This window comes from Cupressus sempervirens, chromosome 7, assembly GCF_028749045.1.
Source record: "Cupressus sempervirens isolate cs-2001-9-10 chromosome 7, ASM2874904v1, whole genome shotgun sequence".
NCBI lineage: Eukaryota > Viridiplantae > Streptophyta > Pinopsida > Cupressales > Cupressaceae > Cupressus > Cupressus sempervirens.
Genome location: NC_143124.1, coordinates 814,462,012 through 814,481,733, shown reverse-complemented (window position 1 = coordinate 814,481,733; position 19,722 = coordinate 814,462,012). Strand labels below are relative to the sequence as shown.

Below are 19,722 nucleotides of genomic sequence, written 5' to 3'. Positions count from 1 at the left end.
AGTTTGAAGTGGAGTCTAATCGATGCCGAAGCTGCATGTTGATTTTAGTTTCTTTCTCTTCACTAAGCAACAACATTAATCTTTAGCTCACAAAGGGATGGAACTATTGAGCTCACAGAAGCTAAGCTTGAGAGAAACGAGGTTGGAAAGGTTGTGCAATGTAGCAGGTATGGGAGAGAAGAAGGAATTGCCACCAAGTTGGAGGTGGGTTAGACTGGTGAGATTTCCAAGAGAAGGGGGAATTAGGGCAGAGAGCAAATAGTTGGACATTTGAAGACACCTGAGATTGTACATGGTGGAAATAACTTTGCCCCATTCATGGCTGCAGAATGCTTGAAAGATCCCCTGCCAAGTCCAAATTGGAAGATAAGAAGCATTAACAATCTAAAGAAAATTATTTTCTTGAAAATATAAATATAAAAAATCATTGAAAAATAGCATTAAGAATCTTAACAACTTGAATTAATCCTCACAACTTAGATTTACAACTAGGCCAACTTTGTACTGAAATAATGTAAGTTTATTTTTTTCCATGCTTCAATTGATACATTAACAATTTTTATAACAATTTTTAAATATATGTGAAGGTTGTTCTAAAATTATAAATGTGCTAAATTTGCAATTATAAGGAGGTGGGAGAGTTTTTTAAAGAAATTATCTTTCTTTTTTTTTTTTGCCTTCCTAACTAACATAAACCACAAAATTAAAGAATAGAAAAATCATCTTTATTATTGAATATTAAAAATCATTTATTTGTTATCAAAAAATTTCTTTTCTTTCTCTACTTGGATCTATAACTATTTACAATAGTTGTAGTTGTAGTTTCCATTGGCATGGCTAAACATCCAAATTTGAGAAAAACTTCATGATTATATTCTTTTTAACTATTATAAATTTTAAAGAAACTTATCCATCCATTGAAAATTTTCATTTCATAATGAAATTTCTACAATATTTGTCATCAACATGTGTACATTTTTGAATTCATTTGTGAACATTATACTTTATGTTCCATCAAAATTCTTCATTTAATTAATTTAGTCAATTTGAAAAAACTATTGGGTATCATTCATTTGGAAAAGTTCCTTCATAAAATAAGAATCCAAAATGGAAATCAAATTGAAGTTTACGTAAAGAGGGATGGTAGCAAAATTTTGAAAAAAAAAAACTACTTTTAATTAAATTTATAATTAGCTAACAAATAGCAGTTGAAATTAACAAAAAAGCCATCAAATTCACTTCAAGTTGATATCTATATATATATATATATATATATATATATATATATATATATATATATATATATATATATATATATATATATATATATATATATATATATATATATAGAAGGATAAACAAACACCATTTTTCATACAAAGATGCTTTCAATAGCTTCATATTTTGGTCCCGCAAAATCTCAATGCTCTTTTGTAATTGATTCCCTATTAACTTATCATAAAAATATCATTCCCCAATAACAATGGCTCATTGTAACAATACTTTCACCTACCCACTTATTAAATGGAGATTGAGCCATCCGATTGCTTCTTAATCTAGTAAGCATAATCATCTTTATATTTAAATACAAAAGAATTTTATGTATAGAATGGAAATGCCTTAATAATAAGTTTGAAGAGTACTTTAGAATTTCACCCCATTTCTCAATAATAAATTTTTAGAATTTCATTCTAAAAAATATGCATTTGGAAACTCAAGATTCCTATTAATACTTTTGTTGTAGGGAACACTTAAATCAACATCAATTTGAAATAAATATCCACAACACACATTGCTTGCATGTTCACAAAATCAGACTCATCCACATTACAAAATACCAAAGTGACTTTTCTTGAGCTTTTCATGTAAAATTATTTTCCACATTAGGTAGCAGTTACATAACTTCTATTACAGTTAAAAATAACTACCTTTCTTAGGTAAAGAATAATTTATGTCTCTAAAATAAATGTATCAAGTCTACTTCTATTAGAATCAAAATGAACATTCCTATGAGGTTAAATAGTTTTCAAATTCTTGAAACCTACAACACAGAAGGCATGAATCTATTTATCTCTGCAGTTATCTCTTGCACGAGACTTCTGCAAATGGAAAACATCTATTTCACCAGAAAAACGCTTGTTTGAATCTCTAATCTGATCAACATATTTCATCAATGTTCTTACCTGATTTGTCCCTATAAATTCTTCTTACACTCCTAGTAGCACACCTCTAACAAATAAGGAGTATGATTAAAACTCTACCCCAGCATATCAAAAATTAATTAAAAATCTAAATCATTAAAAAATATGTATAGCTCCATTGAATATTAAACTACTATTAAATGTGTTATTCTACATCTCACTTTGCTTAAGAGGATAATGCAATAGCCAATGTTAGCAATCATGTACCCTTATTCATGTCCACTTTGTCTAGCCTCTTATTGTGCGAGTCCTGGTAATTAGATACCTATTATGTACTATTTTTTGGTTGCTTTCCATTATTCTATGTACCAATGATCTACACTATCATAGGGCGATCTCCTCATATTCATTAGCTTGGGGGAGGTGGAACACCTTTTCTATATTGTCTAGTTGGATGTCCAAAAAGATTTCCCTTGTCACACTCTTCACCAATCCCTCATTAGGTACACAACGTTTGGCTAAGGTCATTATGAATTTTGATGATTATACTAATATTGGGCATGATGTTGCATTTACCAAATGAATTTGAATGAGTGTCAAGACCATCTTTGATCTCTTAAGGGGCTTATTGCATATGACTAACAACATGTTCCAATCTATGTGCCTGAGCTTAGTGCCTCTAGTTTTAGAGTGCAGGTCTATGAATCTAGACTTGTTGGAAACTCCCTCAAATTTAAAGGTCATAGGTTTCAATGTGATCCTTTCTATTGTGGATGATGAAAAAGCCATAATTACCTACACAAAAGGACAAACACTAGTACATTGGTGCCTAAAATCCAAAAGCCACTTGATGACTTAAAGAAAGTGGAAAAAACCCAACAAACAAGTTGGAAAATTGAGAACTGACTTTGAGGTGCACACTTGCATAGGGTGCACATTAGTGCAAGACTAGGTAGTTGGGGACAGAGGGTTGCGGGGTTGTGAATTATGTCTAGTTGCACACCTACACAAGTTTACAACTAAACACTTGAGTTTGTCCACTTTGGAGCATTGTGAGGTAATTTTTGAACAAGGGGAGGTGTGTATGTCACGCACTTGCGTAGGTGGACATTGAGTTTACCTTGGTGTAGTGGATTGTGAAGAGCTCACTTGTGGATGTTGTAGACCCTTGGATGTGCGATGGTGCACAATTTGGAGATGAACAAAGAATAATGAGAAAACCCATGGGGGTCTTCCCTTATTTATAGATGTGGATTTATGTACATAGGAGAGGTGTACACCCTATCAAAGTACACAGGTGTGCACCTTGGCACTTGTAGGTGCGCAAGTGCATAAGGTGCACACACTTTTCCTTGGTGTATAAAATTTCCCTTCTACTTTTTAGATCCTGAGTGATACAACCTAAACTACAATATTCCCACTTCCCAAGGTGTCTCAAAAGATACCCTATTCTAAAAAGTGGGCTTCTTGGACTCAAAAAAAGGTGGTCCCCATTTTCAAAAGTAAAAAATGGGGCATGTGTTGTGAAGCCACACAATACACAGCTATGAATTGTTAGAAGAACAAGTCTACAAGATCCCTACTATGGTGCCTTCAAAAGAGGACAAGAATGAGATAATCATAGCTTTGGTTTCCATGAAAGATTCCCAAGAGAAGCAAGGAGAAGAAATCAATGAGATGGTATCCCAACATAATGCTACTTACAAGAGTATGGAGTCTACCACCATCAAGATAAAAAAGGAACTTAAAGAAATGAAGATCAAAGAAAGAAAAGGGAGGAAGCACATGATAAAGACGAGGCTTAGTTATTGGCTTCGAAATAGGAAACTATCTCACCAATAAGGTTTGACATCAATGATAACATAACAATTGTTCCAATTGAATTTTCTAACATTGCGATCACTAATTCAACTAGTTTTTGCATAGTCGTGACTGATAGAATAAAAGGCTATGTCAACTAGTTGTAAAAACTAATGGAAGTAGTCAGACCCTACCAAAATTCTCTCTAGTATATAAAATTTCATCCTACAATTTTTTCAGCCCATGACAGCTTCTAGGTTGAACATATTATTACCTTTTGAAGTTTCTTGTTTAAAATTGTTTCTGCACTAAACCTGCCAATAGGTAATAAGTTGCATATGGATTTGCCTCCAAAATTAGGTCAAAAAATCACTTGAGGATTTCAAACCATTGAAATAAGTTTTCTTTGATATGAAAATTATGTGGCTACAATTTCAGCCCATGACTAATGACTAGGCAAAGTTGGCTTCTAGAAATTGTAGGATTTAATGTCCAGAGTAAACAAATATTTTTGCAAATGGAATGCACCTAGAATATATTGTAGATGGATCAGTGAAAGCTTGCAAACTAGCATGGTTATAATATTTTTAGTATGGAATATAGTAGTATAATTAGTTTGACCTCATTTATTATGGGTTCAAATTTATAACATCACAAACAAGACGACCAATCATTCTGTGAAACTAATCTGCATCAAAATGTTAGAAATTGCTTGAACAAAATCATGTTTGAAAATGAAACAAACATATTCTCCATAAGCTCAAATTTAAAACATAAAATGTACTCTCTGACACCTAAAATTTAGTGGTGAAGTAATTTTCACATTTCGATCAACTGAGTCAAAGCTATACTCAAGCAAACACAACTTCTCAAATTTTAGAACAAAGTATAACATTAAGATAAAGTGTTTATAGTCTAGGTTTAAGGTTTTAGTGTTTAGTTTATAGTGTTTAGGGGTTATAATTAAATTTTTGGAGCTTAGGTTTTATAATTTAGTGTATACGTAGGAATATATCTCATTGTTCCCCACTCTCATCCATGCATTTCATATTTTTATGGTCAATAAACCATAATCTAAATATGTTATAACAGCTAATGTTATGGTTTTTAGAGAACCAAGAAGAAAAATGACCATATTATATTCATCCATTGCGATGCACTTACCATTGAACTTCTTCTTAAATGAAAACATAGTCTCTCCTTCCCTCTTATAGAGGGATAACTGATTGTATAATTATGATTCATTTAACCCATAATGATTATTTTGTTATCTATCAATTGCTTTTTCATACTTTTTCAATCTTAAATTCTCTCATTTGGACAAAAATTTTGTCCTATTCATTTTTCTCATTTTCTTTATATGTGAGATTGTATTGTAAATTGTACCTAATACTATATTGCAGTTGAGATCCTTAATTATAATCAATTTTTACATAATTTCCATATGTGTACTATTGTCTAAGTTGCACATAGAGGGTGAAGGATTATCAATGTGAATAATAAATTCTATAACATAACTACTTCAATAGTAGATTTCATTCACACACAAATCTTACTTAGGTCCTAGGAATGCTTATAGGTGTCTTAGTTTTGATTATGCCTTATCTTATCTTTTGAAAAATTCTTCTTATCTTAGGTCATTTAATAATTGAAAATGTGGTTGTCTTATAAAGTGAGATTATGACACATGTCATGGTCTTGTCTAATGTTATCTCTCAACCTTGTCTTTATAAACAAAACACCATATGTAAATTTAATGATTGACTAATTCATTCAAGAATCCATAATCAAGAGAAATATTCTCGCCATTCTCTTTTATTGAAGGTTTTTTTTCCTAGGTGATCCTTGGGTATGGGGAATTCACAATTAAGTACTAAATTATCATTGACAAATTAGATTGAAACATTATGAATTTGTTCCAACTATAAATATGAGACTATCGATATGCGTTTGATTGATATTAAAATATTATTATTATTATTTGATGAATATTGATCTAATTAATATTAGAAAAATCAATCACTTGTCATTGATAATGAATGCATATTGTAGTGATCGAATTTATATTTGATTAAAGGGCATTGCACAATAAAAATAAAAATCAAATCATGTTCGTATTTAATCTATATAATAATATGTATAAACATCAATCTATATTTGTTATTAGTTTGGATAAGCATTGACTTATGAAATAGTGTGATGATGGAGAGACATGTCTATCCACCATTGTAACCCTTCAATGCTATATATATATAATTGAAATGTTTTACATCTGAGGGGAATTAATTATCAATGATCATTATTATTAACATTAATTAAGTTCTATTGTTCAAAATAGGTTATGATGATATTAACTAAAGTTTTAGTAGCTAGCCAATAAGAACTTCTTCTTATAGCTTATTTTAACTTTCGAAAGTTACAGGTTTTGATCTAAAATGTCATTGGGACCTTTTTCTTTTTTTTAATTGTAGAGTTTGAAAAGATTATGAAACATGCATCGATGTGAGTGATGTTAACAACTCAATTTTTCTCTTCCCAAAAAAAGTTTGTAGCCAATTTCACAACCCAAAAACTACATTTTTTATACAATTAATATTCAGAGGAAGGTTGACTAGATGGAGAAGAGAAGTTTTAAACATCAAAATTGATGAATTTGAGATCTAAAAGTGGGTAAAATTAATTTCTTTGTTGCAAAGTTGGACAATAAAAATATCCTCTTTTAAAATGAATGAACTTGTCTATTTTTTCTTGAACACTAATATATTAACAGATCACAATTTTATCTAGCATGAAACACTTGTGATATTTTATCTTGCTAAATTTAAAATAATTTTCTTTTAAAAATACATAAATTTATAACCTATTTACTCTATACAACAAGAAATGTGAGCATATTATTTTGACAGATTTTATAAAAAGAAAATGTTTAGAAAATTAAGAATAAAGTTTGCTAATAAACATCTATAACACCTCCAGATGGTGCACACCACCACCAAATGTATGCAATCTCTATTTTCTATTGTGAGACAGAGACAAGTAATTAACGTGTTGTTTGAAATATCTAGATAGAGTAGTATGGACATGTTATTCAAGTGGGAATCTGAAAAGATCTTAGGTATGGCTTGTATGAAGTGTCTGGAGCGAAAATTAGTTGACTTCCATTGAAATATTGAAACGGTGAATAGAGGATACGTGCCAACAACCACGACTTCCATTGATGTGGAAAAAGACAAATCAAGTCATTTATGGTGATCACATGAAAACTACTAAATAAAACTTAAGGACGACACAAACCGTTAAAAGTTGTATTGGATTTCTACGAAGGGAGATTCTGAGAAGAGTTCGCGTTGGGCATTCGTCTTGTTGAAACATGAGGCAAACTTCAAACAAATATGATGGCGAGCAAGGATAAGAAATATTATTGAATTGTAGAGCGTTCAAATTTTGCCCCGCGTAGCCGGGTCTTTCGTGTAAGGGGATTCTTAGTCAATTTTGTTTGTATATTAAAATTTGCATTGATGTTCAATTATTTGACTCACGAAACAACCACTTATAACCTCATGTCTGGTACAATCGAAATGTATCATCTTAATATTCAAAGATAATTCACTTAAACTTATGAACAGTAATATTATGTTCTCATATTTTATATTAAAATTTAACTAAATAAGTGTTCTTATAGAAATTTTTAATTGTAAAAAAAACAATAATTTACAATCTTTTGTTATTTTAATGAAGTAATAATAATTTAGGAGTTGTAAAAGCATGAGAAAAGAGTCTGGCAAGATTTATGCTTAGGAAAAAATATATATTCATGGGATTTAAGGCAACTATATATATGAAATAATATATATGAAAATATCTATTATGATTTCAATGAAAATATATATATGTTCTTAAGAGATTTGTGGAACTTGATATGCATTTTAGTTGCCTTAAAATCAAAGTCATCATTACAATTTAAAAAAAAATAAAATTAAATAATAATAAACACTTATTAAAATATTAGTTTATTTAAAAAATCAGTTTTAAAAAATAACTTACGATTTTAATATTATTTCGAATAAAGTAAGTGTTTTCTAAGAAATGACGAGTGTGTTATCTGCTTAACATTTATTATAGGGTTAGGACTAAGGTTTGAAATATAACTTATTATATTTATTAGGCATAAGGTTTAGGGTTAGTTTTAGGATTGGGGCAATAATTTGGGTTTATATCATGGTTATGAATAGGGTTATGTGTGTCATCACCACAAATTATAGTTAGATTTAAAATTATGATTAAGGTTAGGAGTAACATTAGGGGTTTGAGTATGCATTGGTTAGTGTTTAGTTAGGTTGTATATTAGGATTAGTGTTATTGTGGCTCTCATTATGCTTGGATTATGGTTAGGGTTCAAGTTAAGATAGAGTTATATAGTTCAATTGTTCTTATGGTTGAAGCACAATTTGTGTTAGACCTAGGGATATCTAATAGGGTTAGGGTTCAAGTTGAGGGAAATATTTTAGTTAAGACTTCTAGGGTTGAAGTGAATTATAGCTATGGTTTGATTATGGCTAGAGTTTGATTATTAAGTTCAAGGGTTAATTTATAGCTAGGATTGAAGGATTAGAGTTGAATTAGGGCTAGAATCAAGGTAATGATTTAGTATGTTAGGGTTAGAGTTACATTTCATAAACATACATAAGTGCGTGTATACATATCTCATAAATTTAGTAATACATTAAGAATTTTATATATGATATGGTCAATTAGACTAAAAATTAGGGTTGCAATTCTATTTGGTTTAAAATATAAAGTTAGGCTCAAGTTTAGGGTTTAAATAAATCCTAAACCTAAAGTTTTGTTAATGTTTAATATAAAGGATTTTGTAAATTGTGTTGAACTTGGTTAGGGTTAAAGTTTAATTTGGCCTTAGTAAATATTAGTTTATGATTAGGTTAAGGGTTACAATTAAATTTATTTAGGATTAGGACCTAGTTGGGTTTAATAAGTTTCTATTTACAATTAGTACACTATGTATATACGTATAACATAAAAAATTATAATTACTATTTAATTAAAATAAATATAAAATGTCAATATAAATATATCTTTAAATAATCTAAATATCTAATGCATCTATTCATCCATCACTTTAACAATAATTATGTGACATAAATTAAATGCATCCAAACATCTAAACATAATTTTAAATGAACATCTAAAAAAATAGAAAATTAAATGAGCACCTAAATATCAAAAAAGGGAGAGAAAAAAATGAAGGAGAGAGAAAGGGAGGAGAGGGAGAGAAAGAGAGGAGAGAGGAAGAGAGGAGAGAGGAGAGAGAAAGAGGAAAGAAGGAGCTAGAAAGGGATGAAAGAGGAAGAGAGGAGAGAGGAGAGAGGAGAGGAGAGAGAAAGAGGAAGGGAGGAGAGAGAAAGGGAGGGGATATAAAGAGAGGAGAGAGGGGAGAGAGAAAAGGAGGAGAGAGATGGAGGGAGAAAGAGAAAGAAAGGAAAGAGTAACGAAGGAGAGTGAAAGAGGAGGGGAGGAGAGAGAAAGATAAGAGAGAGGATGAGAGGAGAGGATCAATAATTGTTATGTTTTTAGGTTTTCTACTTAGGATTTGTAAAATTTTGTGTTTTTTTGCCTGATGATTTTTTTTACCTAATGTTTATGTTTTTGTATTCTACCTATAGTTTATGTTTTTGTATTCTACCAATACAATTTATATTTTTGTATTGTACCCATATAACTATGTTTTTGTATTATACTTGTAGAACTATGTTTTTGTTAATAGTTTTTCTACATTTGTGTTTTATATACAATATACAATAATGATTTCTAAAAAAATATTTTTTAAACTACATGAAAAGAGATTATATATTTTAAATACAAGTAATTAGCAACAAACAAAAAAAAATTAAATAAATATTATTTTTAAACCTAAGACAATAACAAATAGTTAAACATACCTTGTGTGCATTAAAAAAATAGGTTGTGGAGGTTGGTAGGTTAGTGGAAATTAGGCATTCATTAACTGGAAACCCTAAAACCATTTTAAATTTCCCAGGAGAAAATGAGGAAGAATGGGTTAGTATTTTTTAAAAATAACTTTTCTAATTGTGTACCCAACTAGGTTTGGTAGTTTCATGAATTGGGCGCTCAATTTATAAATCGACACTTGATTCATGAAAATGGATTGGGATACCAAACCTAATTGAGCACCTATTTCTAGAGGGGTCACTTTTCAATTTGCAGACCTTTATGAACTTGGGACCCAACTTTGTGCATAAATACCCTAAAAGTAGCAGTATGGCCTATAACCAACACATAAACCCTCACATCAATGACTCTAGAAAAGTCCTAGGCCCTACAGATGCTTAAATCTATAAAATAGAGGTAACTCAAAAAGGACATGTCACCAAATCCCATCCACTACAATTTTCCCAGTCGAACGCGCAACCCTCAAAATGGGGAGGCAACTAAACCCAAAAATTAGCAACCAAAACAAAGATAGACCCATAAGTACTACCCAGGTCATAAAAAAGAAAGACACCAAGGCCTTCTTTCCCCTAAAAATATAATAAGGGAACACTCTCTATAGAAATATTCATTGCACCAGATGATGGATCCCACATAGATACTTTAGACCTAAGAGGGAGACCACAAAGAAAAGCTCTCACAACACTCATAGGGAATGTTCTGAGATGACAATGTGATGCGATACAACACAAATGTATCCCCAAAGTAGATGACCTAGCCCCCGAAAAATAACCACACAATGAAAGTATAACAATAAGATAAATATTTAGATCCAAAATAATGCCAATTCTCATAATAGAATATTAATATTTACATCCAACATGCCTAGTTGTAAGGCTTTAAGGTTACAGTCCAATACATAAGCAATTATAATGACAATTCTTCAAGACCTTGCAAGATTCAACTCCTAGCTAGTCCATACCTTGTAATGCCTACCCCTAGTTGACTTTTTTGTTTTATTGCCAAATTCTTTTAGGCCAGTTTGATGGTTATGTTTTATGATTATTAGTACTTGGTTACCGTATTGGATTAAATATTATTTCATACTTAGTTGATTATATGATGAGGTTACTTTGGTACTAGTTATTTCATGTATACATGATTATTCTTTGATGATGAGGATTATACATATTGATTTTAGTTATTTCATTATGTTACTTAGTTGAATGATTTATATGTAGTTTCTATGGTTACTTATCCCATACTTGCATGTGTATGGTGTACTTGTCTATTTTTCTTTATGATTGACGTTCCTGATGTGGTTAAGGGAGGGAGTTATAGTCACCTGCTAGTAGGGATGTACATGATGTACCACTTTCCACCATTGTCTTTTTAGTTTAAATTATATGTGTATGTACATGCGTGGATTTTATGCAGATTCCAGGTACTGGGTATTGACTTCCTTGAATTGTGACAATGAGCATACCCTATTGTAGTATCTCAATGGTAAAGAGGGAAGATAATTCTTGAGTCCAAATCTTAAACTTAAGCCAATTTTCTTAGAAAGTAGGACACGTATTTTAGTTGTCTACCCTTTTGAATTCATCAAGTGACATAAATTCATGAATTTAACCCTTGAGCTTGATCTAGTATTTTTTACTTTATTATGAGTGTTCATATTCAGTCACGTGGGTCTATGATGATTTTTTGTTATAATTAAACTGATTTTAAAGAAATATTTAATGATTTAATTTAATAGAAATTTTATGAAGGAAATTTGATATTTGATTATATTTAATTAATTGAGAAATTAATTAAATAGAAGAATTAAATTTAAAGATTGAGTTAATATCTAATTTTGGGAATAATAATATTTATTTAGTTTAATAATAATATATTTAGGAGTTCATTTTCAAATAAATGCTAAATATTATTATTACTTAATAAATATTTTTATCAACAAAGTCTCGAGAATTAATTAAAGAGAGAAAGAAATTAATTTGATAAAGATATTTTAATTAAATGGCAAAAAGATTGTGCTTGAAAATTAAGATATAATTAAATAATAAAGGAAAAGGGCTTTTTACATGATTGCACAATCAAAGCCCTAAATTTGGGGAAAAACTCTTTATTAGCAATTTAAAGTTCATTTCTCAAAAATTAGAGGGATTTGTAGGAGCAATTTTCGAGAAGAATGGTTTCAAAAGAAAAGGGAAATACTTGCATGCCTGTGCATTGTTGTATTAGCATCAGATTCAGGTAGAATCTTGTGGATTATTTTTGCAATAGTTTTCCATTCTTGAATTTCTCGTCTTCTTTTGTGTCTAGATAAATCTATTTTTTGAAATTAAAGATTTGGTTGAAACCCTTGTGCTAAAATTTACTATTTTTTGTCCTTGATTACGTTTATGAATAAATAATTTAAATTGAAACCCTTGTCGTAAATTTTAATTGTTCTTCATTCTGAGATTATCTGTACACGAGTATTGAGAATTTAGAAACCCTCATTTTGTTAATAGAATGGTATTTTAAAATGGGCAGGGTTTGGAAAAGAAGTCAATTTTCTAAACTATGAATTCAATTGTTTACAATTAATTGCCCTATCGGATCTTGTATTGAAAATTATCAAAAAAATTAATAAATTGAAATTGAAATTTAATGGGGGAGCAAATTTGTTTGTTTGTTTAAGGAGGTGGGCCACCACATCCCACCTCCCCTCCCTATATTTACCCATAGCGGCGTGAATGAACACTTCTACGCAACATGTAATGTTGCAACAACAACCGTGCTATGTATTGTTGCTGATGGTATTGTTGTTGTGGCAATAGATTCGCTATAGGCCGATAGGCCTTTAAACATACCAATTTTTTTAAAAAAGGTTTGTTAATAGTTTTTTTTTTATGTTCTTAATAAATATTTTACTATAGTTAAATAGATTAATGTTAATCAATTTAATTAATATGTTTTAAATTATTTTAATTAATTAGATTAATATTAAATATTGTTTAATACAAAGAATAAGAAATTTATTCCCTCCAATAGTGAAAGAAATTACAGAATAAGTTGTGATGAATGTTGTTGCATTAATGGGAACTTGAATGGCATCAGATCTAGCAAAGGGTCTTCCACTTTGATATTCTTAGGGTCTAGATGTTCTTCAAGAGTTCCCAACCCAATGTGCCTCATGTAGCCATCAAATCCTCCTTGCAAGGTTTGTCATAAATTCATATCATCTCCTCTTGAAACAAATCCAAATTACATAAATATGGCAGGAGAATAAATTGCAAAATCTAAGAATAAAGCAAAATTTCATAGATTTGAAAGTCGTGCATACAATAAAAAAGCCTTCAACCAAAAAACCTCGATGAATAGTTCTTGCCCTAATAGGGAAAATGCTCCCATTTGGGTCCCTTTGAATCTACCAAAAGAAAGGCTGAGAGGATGATAGACAATCCCCTATATTCTAATTAGTAACATATTTGAAACATTGGAAAAAGAAAATTTGAAGACAGACAGACACTTTCAGTGCCATGGTTAGACTACATGGAGCTAGAGATAGGAAGATCATCACATTACATAAAAACCTATGCATAACCTCCACAAAAGATGATGGTTGGAAAACTATCATGTCGAACAAAAATTGGAGGAAAATTTTGTCATAGAAAATCTCAAACAATATAATGGTGATGGAAGAACACAAAAATAAGTAGAAACAACTCTTCAAAAAAACTAGATATGCAAAGGAAAAGGTTCGATAGCCAGATTTGACACTACTCATAGCAAAATCTGACAAAGATTATAATCATGAGATATCTAAACCCATTGAAATATTAGTAGTGACTCACATTCCATCAGGGAAAAAATAACAGGAAGCAACTTTAGAAAATGAAGTTAGGGTTTTCAAGAAAAATTAGAAAGTATACATTCTAGTACATAAAAGAGCAAAAGAAAGTACAAACAATCCAGTAGATGAAGTGTCTTCAAAGCTGCCCACACATAAAGAAAATTTTGAGAGGAAGGACATTGATACAATTTCATCGTCAACTAAGGTAAAAAAATCTAACTGAAATGATTTTTCTAACACATTAATCATCAATGATAGGTACATAGAAGGAAAGTGGAAGGAATGTTCAGAGCTTTGAGTACATGTTTGTTGGAGTAGACCAAGTAAGCATCTAGCAAATCTGATAAAGAAATTAGAGAAGATTTGCAAACAATAGGTAAGTCTTGGTGCCTCTTCAAAGTCATCTATTTATTTACATTACAAAAATAGAGAAATTAGGAATAAAAGAGTTTCAATATCAAATTGCTATTATAAAGGTTATGTAGTTAAGTTTGAAGCTTGGATGTCTAACTGGAATGAGGAGAAAGAACATTTAATACCTACTTGGTTTGAATGCAAAAGTTTTCCAGTAGAAACTAAACATTAATATAAAGGTTATGTAGTTAAGTTTGAAGCTTGGGATGCTATTATAAAGGTTATGTAGTTAAGTTTGAAGCTTGGGTGTCTAACTGGAATGAGGAGAAAGAACATTTAATACCTACTTGGTTTGAATGCAAAAGTTTGCCAGTAGAAACTAAACATTAATATACTTTAATCAAAATAGGAAAATCACTTGGTAAACTTATAGGTATAGACTTAGATTATTATAAAACCAAAAATGTTAAAATTTTAATAGATGTAGAATCAGATCAAAGGATATTGAGAAAAAAAAAAAAGATTATAAAAAATAGATCCATTTATGAGCTTGAATTCACAAAATATGAAGGAAATATTAAAGGTATTATTAGACCCAATCAAAGGATAGATCACAATATTTCAAACATAAAGGAAACTATTAGGATACTGCTACAATTGTCAGAAGTTTGGACACAAGGCCTTTGAATGCAGATCCAAGTCCACATGGTCATCAAACAAGGGAAGAAGCCATGAAAATTCCTATAATTGGGATTACGATACAAGACACAGCTATCATTATTGTCAAGAGTATGGACACATCCTTGAGAATTTCATAAGAACACACTTTAGAGGTAGCTACAATAGATTGTGGAGTCAAACTACATGATTTAGTTGTTTGAAGATTGGTCATATCAGCAAGCATTGCCCAACAAGGAAAAAGGCACCTAACTCAGAGTTTAACAAGGGAAAAGGAAAGGTAGATGTTGAGCACATTAGAGGAGACATGAACAAGACATGGAAGAAGAAAGATGGATGCAACACATCAAATGAAGGGATCACTTCACTTGAAAGGTCAAGTGGTCACACTTCATCAAACTAAGCAAAAAGAGGTATGTGGGACTGATATTGAAATGACTTCATCATACATTAGTTCCAATATAAGTTAGTACTAAAAAGGACAAACTAGCATGAATAAAGATGCAAGTCAACAAGAAAAAACCAAGGTCAAAATTTTAAGTTTTCATCTTACTGCTGAGTGTGAAAAGTTCTCTTCAATTGTCAAGTTAAATTCCAGTGTGTGCCAAGTTGTTAGCCAAAGCCAGTTGAAGCTAAGTCAGTAGTAGCTATCAAGTGAAGTAAATTCCTATTGAAGCTAAGGATAATTCTAATAGCTGTCAAGTAATGGAAAAATCAATGGATGCCGAGAAAAGTAGAAATTGCATAGAAGCTGAGTTTACAATTGTACATGCACTAAGCATTTAAATGCTACATTTTGAAAGGGTACAAGGATATTTTTGCTCATTTCTAGTCATTACAAACATAGAGCAAGAGTGAGAAGAGTGAAGAAGTGATTGATGAATAGAGATTGAAGCTTTTACATGGATTCCAGCAAAGATCAAGCATCATTCCATTGATCTAAAGGTATTCTTCATGTGTTGAGTTACATAGTTTCATATTTGTTGAAACCCTAGTTTGCAAAATGGCCTCTAGCTCTAGGGATATTAAGGATAAGGAACTATTTGAAGTTTAGTTGGTTAGTAATGAGGTAAAGCAACTAGACTTTAGGGCTATTCTAGAGGTTACATGTAAGAACGACCCATAAGGAGCATTAGCTGTCATTCCACACAAGGTCATAATGGTTCAAGATGTAAGAAAGTGTTATAATTGCAAGGTTGGTAGAATAGGAGACATGGAAATTTATCAGGGATATGATAAATTATGTGAGAATGGAGTGTTGAAATAAGAATTTAAAATTGTAGAACGAAAGGGACTAACCCATGCCCTAGATTTCTCCACTATCTTCAAAACTAAATGGATAAGAATTGTCTTGAGTAGAATCCATGATGCATGACTATGGTTGGAAGGACCTATCAAATTGTCAAAGAGGATTGTGCATAGGGTTACATGATATCCAACCCTAGAATGGCACAAGACCTTGAGGAGCAACTCAAAAGAAGCGATTGAGAAAATTATAGTGGCAAAGTGGAATAAGAGAGGAATGACCATTGATACCATCAAGGATCCACTTCTTGAATTTGCAATAAGGGTCATATCTCACAAATTCTATCAATCAAGCCAACTAAATAGTTTACCCTGTATAGTAGTTGATGTAGGATACACGATTGTGAAGAAAGATCATACTTATGATCTTGTAGAGCTACAATTGTAGCAAATCATGGAGATCTTAGGAGCAATAAGGAGATCCAAAAGTGCTCACTATGTAAATTTGGTTCAATTTTGATATGCATATTCTTCTATGTTCAAAATGAATTTCCCTCTTTTAGTAAGGTAGGATGGAAGACCAATAGGTCTATGGGAGTACAAATAAATAAGTACATTGAACAAATAGGAGATAATTTTGAGTTTGTGATGACTATTCATTTTGAGGATTTCAAGCAGTCAATGAAACAGAGGAAGAGAATTCCTATTTCCCTGGTGGAGAAGTACTACAATGATATTTTTCTTGGTAGATATTGATTACACCTTTATCTAGGATGCAGTACCCAGAGTGAGATGGCTAAGGCCTTTAGGGTATGAAATCAATATAGATGAGGCATCAGCTACAATTAATACCCTACTTGCAGAAGAAGTTGACAAGTCAGCAAAAATCTTTGGTAATTATGATGTTGTCAAATCTAAAGTTGAAATGGAGTTGAAAAATGCCTCAACTCTAAAGAAAAAAGCTTAAAATGGTAAAGAAAATTAAAGCTAAATTTGGTGAGAGGGAGCTAAAGGCAATGATGATGATGATGATGAAGAAGAGGAAGAACAAGAATAGGGCCAAGAACCTCTTGCCCTAGCACAAGGTATGGGTGAAGATGAAGAAGAAGGTGCTAAGGAGGAACAAGCTAAGGAAGCACCAACTAAACAAGAGTCAAAGAAGCAAAAGGCTAAGACGCAACCTACAACTCAACCCAAGGGTAAGAAAATTGCTAAACCAAGTCCTACAAAGCCTACTGCTCCAGCCACAAGAGAAACCACAAGGGCCACCACTCAAAAGGCTAAGGAGCAAATAAAAGAGAAAAATAAGGCTACTAAACAACAAGGTCTAGTGCAGAAGAAATTAAGTAAAAAATATGTTGCACAACCTGAATCTAATGAAGAAAGGATGGAGTCACATGACACAAGCCAATTTAGAGTGGTAAGTCATGCTCCCAAGTTTGATATAGAAAAAATTTGTGATAATATTAGGGAGAATTCAGACTTAACTAGTTTGAAAAATATCAAATTCAATAAATTAAGTAGAGAATATCAAAATAAGGTTGAAGAATTAGTGTATGCCATGGTGGAAAAATTCAAGAATACCCCTCTTAAATTTGACACTACAATGCCCAAGGATTTATATTCAATTGTTGAGAATAAATGGCATTATTGCCTAAATATGGAGAAGGAAATAATAGAGTCCACATTGGCACAAGTGATGCTAGAATTGTCAAAAGTGAAAATAACAAAGATAAACAAGAAACATGGTAGCAAGTTTGCACCCAAGTACAGGGCCTTCAACATACTTCAAAACAAGATTGAAGATGTTGTAAAGAAATCAACTCAAATGTGGAAGTTGATATATGACTTGACTACTATTAAGGAAGGAGAGGAGGATCCCTTTGAGGGAAGGAAAAATGGAGAAGATGAAGAGAATGCCAAGAAAAGAGAAGTTGAAAAGAGGCAGATAACACAGTGGAGGAGGCACCATAGAAAAATGATGAAAAGGAAATAACTAAGGAGCAGCAAATAGATCAAAGTGTGCAAGACACACAATTGCCAACATTAAGTCCTCCACATGTCAAAAAAACACCTATAGAGAAAAGAAAAGTAAAACATATTCCTGATAGCTCAGCTCTAAACATCAATCCACTAAATACAGAGGATCTAAAGAAGATCCTTGACCAATCCACATTACAAGAAAATTTTTGTGACAATCTAGTGTTGGTCAGTCTAGATGAGTTGTAGAAAGAAGCAACTGACATAACTAGGGATAAGGTGAAAACACAAGAACCACCTTCTACCATCCTTACAGCTACTAGAGGTCAACCTCAAGAGCAAGCATTAAAAGATACATCAGCAAAGGTTGATACTATAGTCAAGGTTGCTATGATTGAAGAATGGAATAAGACTACAGAGGAGCCCACAAAGGAAGAAATAGGATAGACAGAGGTATTTGTACCTACTACACAAACACAAGATGCACCACAAATAATTGTGATTGAACAAGGAAGAACAAAAGAAGAGAAGGACATTCCAAAAGAAAAGGAGCAAGAAGCCATTCAAAAATTGGTCAACGTACCAACAACTAACACTCCTACAAAAGTTATTTAGAAGTTGAGAATTGATGTAAAGCCACTTCAAATTTTAGCACCAGGCTCAAGCTCAACAAGAGTTGCAAGGGTACTTCACTATGGAGACCCAACACTAGATGAGGAAATAGTCATACAAAAATATGACTATGTAACCATGCACCTTGAACAAATTAATGAGATGTAGGAGACATTGGAAAGGAAGAAGAACCAAGAAATACTCAGAAAGGAGTATAACAAAAGGCAAGCACTGCACAAAATTAAAGACATCTTTTTAGATGCATTCAACTTGCAAACACCTGATGAAACCAAGCCAATATTGGAACAATTATCTAAAATTGTTGAACATGTGACAAATGAAGACTAGGAAACCAATGCAAAACTTATGGAATGGTCTAAAAAGAAGTTTCAAGGAAAATTAAATGAGAAAATATCCAGTGGAATAGCACTATCACAAGTGGAGTTGGCTAGAAAGATAGAAAAAGTGAAGAAGGTACTTGAGAATATATTCTCACTATACACCAAATTGTGTGACCCCACACTCTTCACACAAGAAACAAGCCAAAGGATTATGAGCCTGGAAAGAAACTTGAAAATATCTAGTATGCAGTTACCACAATCAAAGTGAGAAGCACTTTCATTCCATGCTTCACACACAAAAGGAACTAGCTATATTGATAGCAGAAGAGGCTAACACAAGAGCCAAGCTAGTCCAAATTCAAGCTTCCTTGACCCCTCACATGGAGATATTACAAAAAGAACCAGCCTATGCTAAAACAATACTTAAGAAAGATCCTAATATTTCAACACTTGATGACTTAGTTCACCTTACACTACAGACAAACATCCAAATCAAATCATTAGATGTTGCAATAGACAACTAGGATGCTTCTCTCAAGATTGTAATGGAAGTAAATAAGAACTTCTTGGATAAATACACACTTAGTGTATAGACCCTTTGACATTAGTGTCAAAAAGGGGGAGAACAATTACAGGAGGAGATATATGCAAGGGGGGGACATGTGGAAAGGGGAGTTACAAAATAAACAGAGAAAAGAAAGGGGGAGTAAACAATAGGAAAGAAGAAATAGGGCATATCAGAACATATCAAATAAGGAGT

General features: G+C 31.7%; 1 pseudogene; it reads right to left on the bottom strand.

Annotated features, from left to right (window-relative positions):
- LOC149549889 (receptor like protein 24-like) overlaps positions 1-19,722 on the bottom strand; it is a 71,989-nt pseudogene that overhangs the window by 42,205 nt on the left and 10,062 nt on the right.